Genomic DNA, 12,188 nt, shown 5'->3' with positions numbered 1-12,188 from the left:
TATAGATGTCACTGGATATTTTGTATATATTAGTATGACTTAAATGCTCAAATTTTTGAAGGACCCTGTATAAACAAGTTGCTAACTGCTGCTGCATGTGTTATTGTATGCCACATTTACACATCATGAGTTTGCCCTTTTTGATTACACTAGCCTCCATCTTATTGTGTGTGTAGGTGTTGGTCTTAAAGAAAGCAGGAGAGGGAGTGAGAGAATGAGATCACAGCAAAGTGAGCTCTCTGCGTCTGTGCCTGAAGCTAGGCTGCTGTCCAAGTACACTGTGCTCAGCAGCACAACAAGGTCTCTTCACACTCTCAACTCCTATCATCGTTTTTGTTTTTCTCAAAAAGTTCTCGCAGAGAGAGAGAAAAAAAGATCTAATTATAATCACATTTGTTGTTCAGCTTTGTATCTCAAGCCAGATTGAATACAATATTACATTGTTCATTTTAATCAAAAACTAGTGACCGAAGGTCCTTATACAAGAGACCAACACAGCACATGCACTGAAGTTAAACCAAGGATTTCTTTTGGTTGACCACCCTGCCGGGCTGAATCAATGAGCTCCAGCAGAGGTGTTTGATAAAAGCCTGGCAAACACTTTCACAGCATTGATGGGCTTGTCTGCCAAGCACCTTTGCCAAAAACACACACAGAGACACACACACACACACACAGCAGGCTGTCTGTTGGAGAATGGAGCTGGATAGTCTGTTTTTGTGTGACTGTATATCCTCAGTGCTCCCCACTGAGCCTACAGCACCATGGTAAACTCACATCTGAAACGTGCTGAATACTCACTCTTGAGCATTAGTCTGTGTCTGTGTGTGCAAGAGCTTTGATTCAAAGCAGGATCTGTGTGAGACCACTCAAATCAGCACACAACACGGCCCCAAAATAAACGACAGAAGGCAGGGCACTTCATGAGATAGTTTTTAAACAGTTTAAGATAACAGGCTTTTTGAATATTGTAAGACATTTGCACTACAGAAACATGGTCTGTGGTGAGAGCTAAGTGATCTGGTATGAAATGAATTGTTACGGTCAGCGGTGAGCATGCGTGTGGTCAGAAAGTGGGCCGAGGAAATGAAGGAATGTATTATTCACGTCTTGAGGAGAGGGAAGGCAAAAATCAGTGGGTATTGATGAAAAGAAATAACAGTGTGTGCATATGCATATCTAAGCAGCTGTAGACACATGTCTACACCACAAAGACATGTCTGAAAGATCTTCTCTTAACCACCTGCCAGAAACATTTTTATGATTTTGCTTAATAATACTTAACCTGCACAAACCTATAGATAATTTCAGCTGCTACAGGGTGAGAGACAGGAGAACTACAACTCCCGAGTGTCCTGTTATTACAGAGGCTCTGTCAGCACCGTTTAGCCCCTGAGCTGTGAGGTCCGGAACTTCAGCCTCACTTCAGCAACAAAATGAGAGGGTGAAATCCAGCTGGTGACGAGCCAAGCACTTTAACTGAAGAGGGTAAATAGGAAAACGTGTGGGGAAAGAGAAGAGCCATTGTTTTTTGAGCTCTGAATCCATTCACAGTTTCTGCAAACGCAAATGAAGAACAAATGCATGGGGACACTTGTTTTTTCACTTTTCCTTTATGTGTTTCTCAGAGCAGCAGCTGTCTGTAATTTAGTTTGAGTCTGTTTTTCGTCACTGAAGGAATGTCCACAGAAATGTGAAACTCTCTCCAGATGGTGACGCGTTTGACTCCATTCAGCTCGTTCAAAAACCATTCACATTCCAGATTTACATGTCTTTCCTTCTCTCTTTTGTCCTTTTTTACACACACACACACACACACACACACACACACACACACACACACACACACACACACACACACTTATCTAAAGGAGTATAAACCATACAATTTTATAATTTTCATACAAAGCTAATTAATAATACCGATTACAGGGTATTTATTTATGAATCATTGATTCACCTCACTTCTAGGGACGATTTTGACAACAGACTAAGCAATCCCACACACATACATTCAGATTGTCACAGATATTCAAAGCAGTGCATTTGCTCACACAGCCATTCAGTTAGATGATATTTACACCGGGGTCAGAAACAGACCAGGGATCTGGGCAAAAAATGCCAATGGAAGGAACAAAGAAACCACCGGATATTTCAGATGAGGGACGAAAAATAACCCCATAGTGAATTCATATTTTTTTAAGGGTTATATTATTATTAAAATATTACATTTGCTATGTTCCATTGTTCTAGTTACAAGTTTAGTGCATTTTACCATACTGACTAGCGGTCAGATCAGTTGCTGAATATGTAGGAATGAAAAAATTAATAAAACGCTGGAGTAAGAATTTGAAACAATCACTGCCCAAAGCTCAAAAGACGGCATTAAAGAATAAATTAAAGAATAATAATTTAACTAAGATGGTAGACAGTGTCTTGCTAAATATTAATTGTGGAAAACTTTTTTTTTTTTTTCTGAACTGTCCATAATTTATCCGATTAAGAATTTATTTAATTCATCTTAAGTATCTAAATGCCATATTGCATGTCTTTATAATATCATACGAAAAAAAATCCACAGTTAAGTTCAAAATGCCCCAGAAAATCTTTTGGGGGGGGGGGGGGGCATTTCCAAATTATAAAAAAAATCATTTCTAAACATGTTTCACACCTACACATTGAACAATAATTCAACTGGCATTTCATCAGATCAGATCATATGTGTCTCTCTCTCTGTCTCATACAACAATCTAGCAGACTCTCTGTGTCTGTCTATCATATCCCACACCCTGTAGTTTTCACTGCCACAGAAACAGCAGAGTGGATGAAAGTATTTATGAGTCAGCAGCCTTTATGTAGGAAATGCAAAACCGCTTGAATTGTGCAAGAAAGCAGCTGGGCACTAGCCGTTGAATTCGTCTTTCCAGTTAGCTGTGTATGTCTGAGGTGATTTACTTAATATCTTTCTAACCATCTCTATAGATTTTAAGTCTTCCTCAGAACTCAAAGAAGCTTTACTGCTATAATGAACACGATTATACTGCACAAATCATAGCAAAAGCTGTTACATGGACACAAAAATGTACAACAAAAAATATAGAAATTACAATTAATTACTTTGCATGTACATGCATATGCATTTGACTCTCAGTTTGTGTCTGTTTCTTCGCCTTCACTATCATCATTAGCAGTTCTGGGGTGTAAATAGAGTCACTGTGAACGGCACCATCATCACCTTCCCTCATTACAGCTGCTTCAAGCTCTTCTGACTCTCACTCACAACCACACAGACATGGGAAGGTTAGATACAGTGTGCCAGAAAGCATGTCAGTTCACATTTCGATTCTCGAGAAAAGACTATCTAGGATGATCTGTGGAGAACGGCAACTTGAATATTTTGCCTCCCCGGACTGTTTTCTCCTTTTCCGCTCAGCCGCATTTTCAAGCCTTCTACATGTTTTCTTCTTTTTATGTGTGAATGTGCTTGTGTAAGAAAGGGACAAAGAGGGCCTCTGGCTCGAGGTCATTGGTTCGGGTCCTCAAAGGAAAAAAAAACAAACAAAAAAACTCCCTTACAGATACTGAACTATAGTTTATGTTATTCTTACAGATCTTATTTTTCTCTCAGATTCTGCAGGAAAACCAGTGTGATGCACCCATAACATTACAATATACATGCAGGAGAAGAGCCAGAGCACGATTAACTATTTAACAACTCAGAGGCAGTGAGGAAGGGAAAGTGAAAGATTCTTATAAAGAGTACAGAGTTTACAAACTGAAGAGGAAATCTCAGTCATGGAGAAAGTCATGACAGAACGATTGACAGGATTATAACCTAAAGCAAGGGTTTTTAAACTTTTCAATGGCAATTTGGGAACCCCAAATACAATTATCACTTATGATGGTAGGTAGGTACTGTTAGGTGTATAAGACTAAAAAATGTTTCATTTTTTGTCTTTAAAATAAAATGTTTAATCAATTTTTCTCTTTTTTGTTAAACAGGAAAAAGTTCTGAAAAAAAAACAACCTTTAAAACTTTTTTACTTTTAAACTTTTTAAACATTTCCAAGCAAATCTTAAGAAGCACAACTTTTTTCAACATTGATGACAGTAAAAAATATTTACTGAGCCCTCAATCATCATTTTAGAATCAATTCTAATCATGTTAGACTTTACTAAAGTAGTGGCTGGTGAAAATTCAGTTTTGCTATTACAGAAATAAATGACATTTTAAAAGATATTGAAATTGTACAAATATTTCACAACAATACTGTTTAGACTGGGGTTTTGAACAAATAAATGCAACCTTGGTGAAAGTCTTCATCATCAACATTTCAACCGAATCTGTTGCTGACTTTTTTGCCATCGTTTTAAAACTCGTGGTAAAATGTGTTAAGCTGACCGGACAGTATAACACACCTAGTGATAATCAAAATAGCCAAAACCTTTTAAAAACAAACGTGGAAGAGGCGGGAAGATGTCTAGATCTTTGTGAATGACAGACGTTCCTATTCTGTGGAAATCTGCAGAGCTTTCTGTGCTGATTTTGTGTGGGCTGAGTGACGGGTGACTGAATGAACAAACACACGGAGAGATGGAGAGAAGCAGCAGCTGTGATAGATCCAAGTAAAGAAAGGTAGAAATAAATAGAAGAAAAAAGTATAAAGTAAAGGCATAAACAGCTGGGATATTGGGATACTAAAATCAGTTTTTAAAGTCTCTTTAAAAAGACTGGTGGCCTTGGGAGGCATTGTCTAAAGTGATTTCCTTTTGTTCCCTCTTCCTCCCCCAAGGACCCTTAATTACACTTGTCGGAGGCACAGGGGGTCAGAGGGGTGGGGGCTGATGGGATGCTGGAGAATCTCTTCATGTATTATGGAGGAGTGAATCCCCTTGAGAAGTGTGTGTGTGTGTGTGTGTGTTAGTGAGGCATGATGGGGGCTTGGCAATCCTTCTTCAGCAGTTCAAAAGATGTGTGAAGAACACATGAATTATAAATCCCATCTGCACAAGACAAGTGTGAGAGAGTATTAAACACAAAATGCATTTGAAAGGTGTGACTGGAAGTGCTGCTCCGCTTCCAGTGTGTGAATGTGGGTGTACTCCTGCGTCTCCGTGCACAACAGCTCCTTGTCTGTCTCTGTGCGCACACTCATGTTATTTGTGGTGCACTCCAGGTAAACACATCAGAATGTATTCATGCCGCCTGCGTCTGTGCTTTCAAAACTGCACAATCAGCTTCAGCTCGACTGGGAGTTTGCTAAACAGACTCTGAGAAGTAGTCATTTATACTGTATACATCCACTGGCTCCACTGGTTCTTTGACAAGCTTGAAAGAAATCATATGTATTCATATTTTGAAGAAGTGCATATTCTTATCATCATAAACTACACTATAAAACAAAGGTGTTTTCAAATCAGGCAACTTTCTTTCAGTTTAACAGAGCCATGTACAGTCCAGCGGAGTCTGACAACAGTTGTGAATCTTAAATTGTCCTCTTCATAAACCGCTTACAGGAGGACCTCGAAATATTGTCTGCATGAACCATTAATGACAAACCCAATTTCTGTTCTCACAGTACCTGTGAATAATGTCTGTAACTGTAGATGGAGATGAAGACTTTCAGTCCAACTGAAACAGCTAGCTGTCTAGTTAGGTTTTGTTCAGACAACACTTACTGTGCACTGAATATATATATATAAAGCAATCATCATTACTGACACTAACTCAACTGTGTGTGAGCAAAACCGCATTTATCAGGACATGCAACCATTTTATGATGCTGTGGGAATGTAGCATTAATCTCCTCAGGGGGACTCAAGGGTATGATGGCAGGTAAAAAATAAAGAAAAAGATTTTATAAAATGTGTCCTTCCTTGGACTGTTAAAAAATAATGATATATTAGTCTGAGATATGAGATAAAAGTCATGCCCATAGACCACCCGCTCCAACTGCTTAACATCTGTTGCATATGGTGCACCAAACTGGAAACACTTTCACAAAGTCTGAAGTCTAAATCGGATCATTTACCAAGCTTGGGTGACCTTTTGACAACATATGAAAGGATTCCAAAGTGATCTCATTTTGTTAGCTGTCCTCTCACATCTATAACTGAAGATGAGGTGAAGTCCCTCACAGAAAAGGGAAATTCTGCAAAACTAATGAATGAAACAATGCTGACACTGCAGTTGGTGAATTCAGTATTTGGATCACCTGAATTGCTTGATGGCACAAAAATCGTGCTCCAAACAGACACGTACCGATAGCTTTTTATTAGACTGACTGTTGATGAAGTGCATACCATTGAAATAATTGGTGCTTATTTGTTATTTCTGTCAGTTTATAATTTAAAAAAGGATATATTTTACAAATGATACTTTTACAATGCAAAAGTATGAAAAAAATGTTACTATCATCAGCTCGTACATGTGCACTGGTGGAAATGCAGGCAAAGATGAAACACCATCAATGCTAAATGGTTAAAATTAGAGAACACAAGTGAGAGCTCGCCAGCCGTGGGCTGCTGGTTGAGAAACACTCATTTAGCTGCAGACTCTGTACTTAAGTCAAGTTCAAAAGAGAGTAGTTTTCCCACTTCAGACTGGGATAATTTAGATATATATTAATAACATATGTAGAATGACTGTGGTGGATTCGAAAAAATATATATTACATGTAAACAGAGTTAAATCTAAGATCACTGACACTGAAACATGCATTTTTGGTCGAACCTCGAGAGTTCACCGCTGTCATAAATATCTCTTTTGCTCTATAGGGAATTTAACTTGAACCTAAGAGGAAACACACACATAATCACATATTCAGTGATCACTGGAACTTACTGTGTTCTCACCCTCTCTCTACTGACATAAAGGTCAATAATAACAAATAAATAGCAGTAGCATAGAAACAAACAGAGCGAGGTAAAAATAAAAGCTTTAGAGGATTGGTAGCAAAAATAAAATGCTAAGGTAAGACGACATCAGCAAAATGAAGTGTCACTTTGCAATGTGAACAGTTGCTTGCCTCACTCTTTCTGTCAATTCCTCCAGAATCTGTCCTCCACCCCAACCTGCCCGTATATCCTGCTGGTAATCGTGCCACAGAGTGCAAAACCATACAGTATTGTTCAAAATAATAGCAGTACAATGTGACTAACCAGAATAATCAAGGTTTTTCGTATATTTTTTTATTGCTACGTGGCAAACAAGTTACCAGTAGGTTCAGTAGATTCTCAGAAAACAAATGAGACCCAGCATTCATGATATGCACGCTCTTAAGGCTGTGCAATTGGGCAATTAGTTGAATTCGTTGAAAGGGATGTGTTCAAAAAAATAGCAGTGTGGCATTCAATCACTGAGGTCATCAATTTTGTGAAGAAACAGGTGTGAATCAGGTGGCCCCTATTTAAGGATGAAGCCAACACTTGTTGAACATGCATTTGAAAGCTGAGGAAAATGGGTCGTTCAAGACATTGTTCAGAAGAACAGCGTACTTTGATTAAAAAGTTGATTAGAGAGGGGAAAACCTATAAAGAGGTGCAAAAAATGATAGGCTGTTCAGCTAAAATGATCTCCAATGCCTTAAAATGGAGAGCAAAACCAGAGAGACGTGGAAGAAAACGGAAGACAACCATCAAAATGGATAGAAGAATAACCAGAATGGCAAAGGCTCAGCCAATGATCACCTCCAGGATGATCAAAGACAGTCTGGAGTTACCTGTAAGTACTGTGACAGTTAGAAGACGTCTGTGTGAAGCTAATCTATTTTCAAGAATCCCCCGCAAAGTCCCTCTTTTAAAAAAAAGGCATATGCAGAAGAGGTTACAATTTGCCAAAGAACACATCAACTGGCCTAAAGAGAAATGGAGGAACATTTTGTGGACTGATGAGAATAAAATTGTTCTTTTTGGGTCCAAGGGCCACAGGCAGTTTGTGAGACGACCCCCAAACTCTGAATTCAAGCCACAGTACACAGTGAAGACAGTGAAGCATGGAGGTGCAAGCATCATGATATGGGCATGTTTCTCCTACTATGGTGTTGGGCCTATTTATCGCATACCAGGGATCATGGATCAGTTTGCATATGTTAAAATACTTGAAGAGGTCATGTTGCCCTATGCTGAAGAGGACATGCCCTTGAAATGGTTGTTTCAACAAGACAATGACCCAAAACCCACTAGTAAACGGGCAAAGTCTTGGTTCCAAACCAACAAAATTAATGTTATGGAGTGGCCAGCCCAATCTCCAGACCTTAATCCAATTGAGAACTTGTGGGGTGATATCAAAAATGCTGTTTCTGAAGCAAAACCAAGAAATGTGAATGAATTGTGGAATGTTGTTAAAGAATCATGGAGTGGAATAACAGCTGAGAGGTGCCACAAGTTGGTTGACTCCATGCCACACAGATGTCAAGCAGTTTTAAAAAACTGTGGTCATACAACTAAATATTAGTTTAGTGATTCACAGGATTGCTAAATCCCAGAAAAAAAAAAAAATGTTTGTACAAAATAGTTTTGAGTTTGTACAGTCAAAGGTAGGCACTGCTATTTTTTTGAACACACCCCTTTCAACTAATTGCCCAATTGCACAGCCTTAAGAGCGTGATATAATGAATGCTGGGTCTTGTTTGTTTTCTGACAATCTACTGAACCTACTGGTAACTTGTTTGCCACGTAGCAATAAAAAATATACTAAAAACCTTGATTATTCTGGTTAGTCACATTGTACTGCTATTATTTTGAACAATACTGTATGTGAAATTTAATGGAATATATGTATATTTTTAGATACTAAATTAGTTTTAGATGCTAACTGCTAGTACCATCAAGAATTATTAAGGTGCTTAATTATTATGGTGTCTCTCTAGGTATCTCCATATCAGCTTTGATGTATTTATTTGTATTTACCCTGACTGCCCAGATTCAGTATAGTGGTATACTATATTTCATATTTTAGTATACTTACATTATGTAAGAACCCCAGACCTTCTCATGGCCATGAACATTTAAGATACAATCATGTATCATGAATATGTCCAGAAACTAATGCTGTCGACACTCAATGTGGTGTGATTAATTATTGAAAAATAATAATGTGATAACAAAACAAAAAAATCTACACCATTATTCATGTTCCCAACACATAACTTCTGCAAAAGGGAATTTTTCTACCATCTGAGAAATTCAAGCTTGAAGTACAACCTTAGATTTTGCATGTACATGCAGACTGATCATTAAAAAAAGGCAGTGGCTATTTACACTAAGTGTAATTTATTTTCTTAGTGATAGATTACACTCAGTGCAAAAAGCAATAGCTGGTATTTACTTTGAGTGCAAATAGCAGCATTTTTGGTGATATGCTATTTAGTGTATACTAAGTGCATATACTGTAGCTATAGATTTGCACTATTTTAAAATGTTACTACTTATTGCAAAAAATGATGTGGCAATTATCTACACCTCAGTATTGTAGTACATTGTAAAATAGTATACAATATTAACTTATTTAGTGTAAATTGTAATTTTAATTCAAATTATTAAATTAATGGCACTTTATTGTAACAATAAAGCACCCCCTACACCTATCCTAACCCTACCCATTAGTTTATTTTCAGCTTTTTGATTATATTCTTAATTTTCATTAAAAATAAATGCTTTTCTGATGTGATCTGAAATTTGAAAAAGTTTGCCAAAAGGTGGATTCGGACCCAGGTCGATCGCTTCAAATTGAATGCGTCACATGTTTTAGCATCTGTGAGACTGGAGCTGACAAACGGTGGTTGTCTTTTGCAGCGTTGACCAGCCGGATCACACATTGGTGGGCGGAGTTAGTGTAAACCGCTTCAGCCAACAAGGCTGGCTATTTGCACTTAGTGCGAAAAAGAGGTGTAGGAGGTGGAGTTGGGGGAGAACCAATAACTGTTATCTGATAAACTGTTATCTTTTATACAGGTACAGTTCTTCCAAAAATGAAAATTCTTACATAATTTACTCACCCTTACGTTATTTAAAACAAACAAACAAATATATAATAATATAATAAAATGTCATTATTGGCTATGAAAATATTTTAATTTTGTCATATTTTAATCATTTGTCATAATAATTTAATATCTGTATTTGGTGGTTTACTCAGCAAAGTGATATATGTTATTTATTATTATCGGTTTAATCAAAATTGTATTTGTTTATCTTCCATCAACAGCCCTGCCAGAAACTTCTTTCATTTCCTGTCCAAATAACACAGTACAATAATGGTCAGACATTGACATAATATTTGTTCTAATTGATTCAAATGAACAAAGCCTGTACCTTAAGCTACTTCCTCAGTAAACCACCAAAAGAATTTCACACACTTTTCTGCCATGATGCAGATAATGTTCAACATTAACCGACAAATAAAATGCCTCATGGCCTCAGCTGAACTTGAATCTCCAGTTTAATTTGATTTATCTGCTCCCTGTGTCTTAGAATTTAGACCGCTCCATCATAATATCAGTGCATAATTTATAAGTTGAACAACAACAATTAAAACATCAACACGGAAGACTCTACATAATTCATTGAATGACTTGTAGAGAAAGACTGTCTGTCTGGTTAATGACGGACTGGACTTTGAAGTCTGGGATTCGGCGGCTCTATGAATATCATGAATAAAGTAAGAGAAAATTTTACTAATTCGATTCATTTATTCTAGAACACTGATTTTTTTTTAGGAAAGCCATCTGTGTTAGTGAAACATTTTCTTGCATGAGAGGCATGAGCGTTCTTACCAACTGTTCCTTACAAGCAGCAAGTGCAACTCAAGTGAGTCAAATACAGCCCTCGATAGGTGGGACAAGGAATATGTTATCCTTACGACTCAAATAACGAAATGAAAAAAGAGCATGAAGCTGTTCATTTTTGCCTTTCTGCCATAAAGAAATATCCAGATGGCCACAACGGTTCCCTACCTGCCCAAACAAAAGTCAAGTACAGCCCTGTTCCCTTTCTTTCAAAATATAATCTCTTTTCAGCTCCTCTAGTGCACATTTCTGTTTGCCCGCATGTAACATTGGGTCCGTTAAATGGCGAAGCTCTAGCGGGGAAAAAGACAGTGTTTAGCATTCCACCTGGTCATTAGGCAGCTGTGCAACTGATATATTCTGAGCCCCAATGTTAAATTAATGCCACCCTCATATCAACCTCACACAGACAGGCTAATGAGAGCATTGGAACAAACATGGCATCAATTATTCCATATGCGGCACTATATTTTTAGCTCCATCTTCTTTTCACACTTCAGTGGCCTCAATCTTTAAACCCCACAATAAATAATACGTTTCTCTCATGATAGACTGGTCATTAAGCCTAACTCTGCCTAACCCAGAAAGGTCTACAAAGCTCCAAACAAAGCAAAACAAACAAAGACCTAACTGGCAGTCATTAACGGTCAGGGTAAGTTGCTAATAGTGGATAGTGTGAGGCAATTAGCCCATGGTCCGGGAAAGTCTTCAGCAGTCTTGATGAAGTCATCTCTAAGTTCGCTGCAGAGACGCTTATCACACCCAAGAGGATGGCAGAAACCAACACAAGAGAAAGATCCAGGAATAAACAATGGTCATTTCTATGCTCTCTACATGAACTCCTGCTTCTTAGATGGTAAATTTGCATGGTTTGAACAATGGAATGTTTTTACTTCTTACAACCCTGTTTTCTTTCCAAAAGAGACCTTTTCCCTAGGTCACAGACAGTCTTAGCCTGTTGGGAGGGTCAGTTGTGACCTGCTGATGGTCAGTTTGAATGTTTTGAACCGAATAAAGGTACAGTAGACCTCAGTCATCTACATTTACTCTCTTTTCACTGGCATCTGCTCTTGGATTCTCCTCTTATGCTCTTCCTCTTTACCTGAGCTCTGTCTTCTTGGACAAGGGTGTTAAAGGCCATCAGATGAGACTCCAGCCCTCACTGGCATCTCTCTTTCCCTCTTCAGAGCTTCAGAAGCTGTTCACACAGAGCACGTTTTTTTCCATTCCATTGCGCTAGTTTTCCACAGTTTCCCATGCATGCTGCAGCATTCTCAGCACAACACTCAAATGAAATTAAGTTCAACTTTAGAAAAAAAAAAAAACTGTCTCAAGACATTGAGGTTTTTCAATTTCTACTGCCTGCATCTCGTGTTTTTTTTTTTTTTTCAAAGCAAAAAT

General features: G+C 37.9%; 1 protein-coding gene across 3 annotated transcripts in view; it reads right to left on the bottom strand.

Annotated features, from left to right (window-relative positions):
• The window catches only part of LOC113051626 (VPS10 domain-containing receptor SorCS2-like), a 180,592-nt gene that overhangs the window by 109,286 nt on the left and 59,118 nt on the right, over positions 1-12,188 (bottom strand). The window lies entirely within an intron of this gene.

This window comes from Carassius auratus, chromosome 32, assembly GCF_003368295.1.
Source record: "Carassius auratus strain Wakin chromosome 32, ASM336829v1, whole genome shotgun sequence".
In the NCBI taxonomy this organism is placed as follows: Eukaryota; Metazoa; Chordata; class Actinopteri; order Cypriniformes; family Cyprinidae; genus Carassius; species Carassius auratus.
Note: the sequence above shows the minus strand (reverse complement) of the source record. Positions and strands in the feature narration are given on the sequence as shown.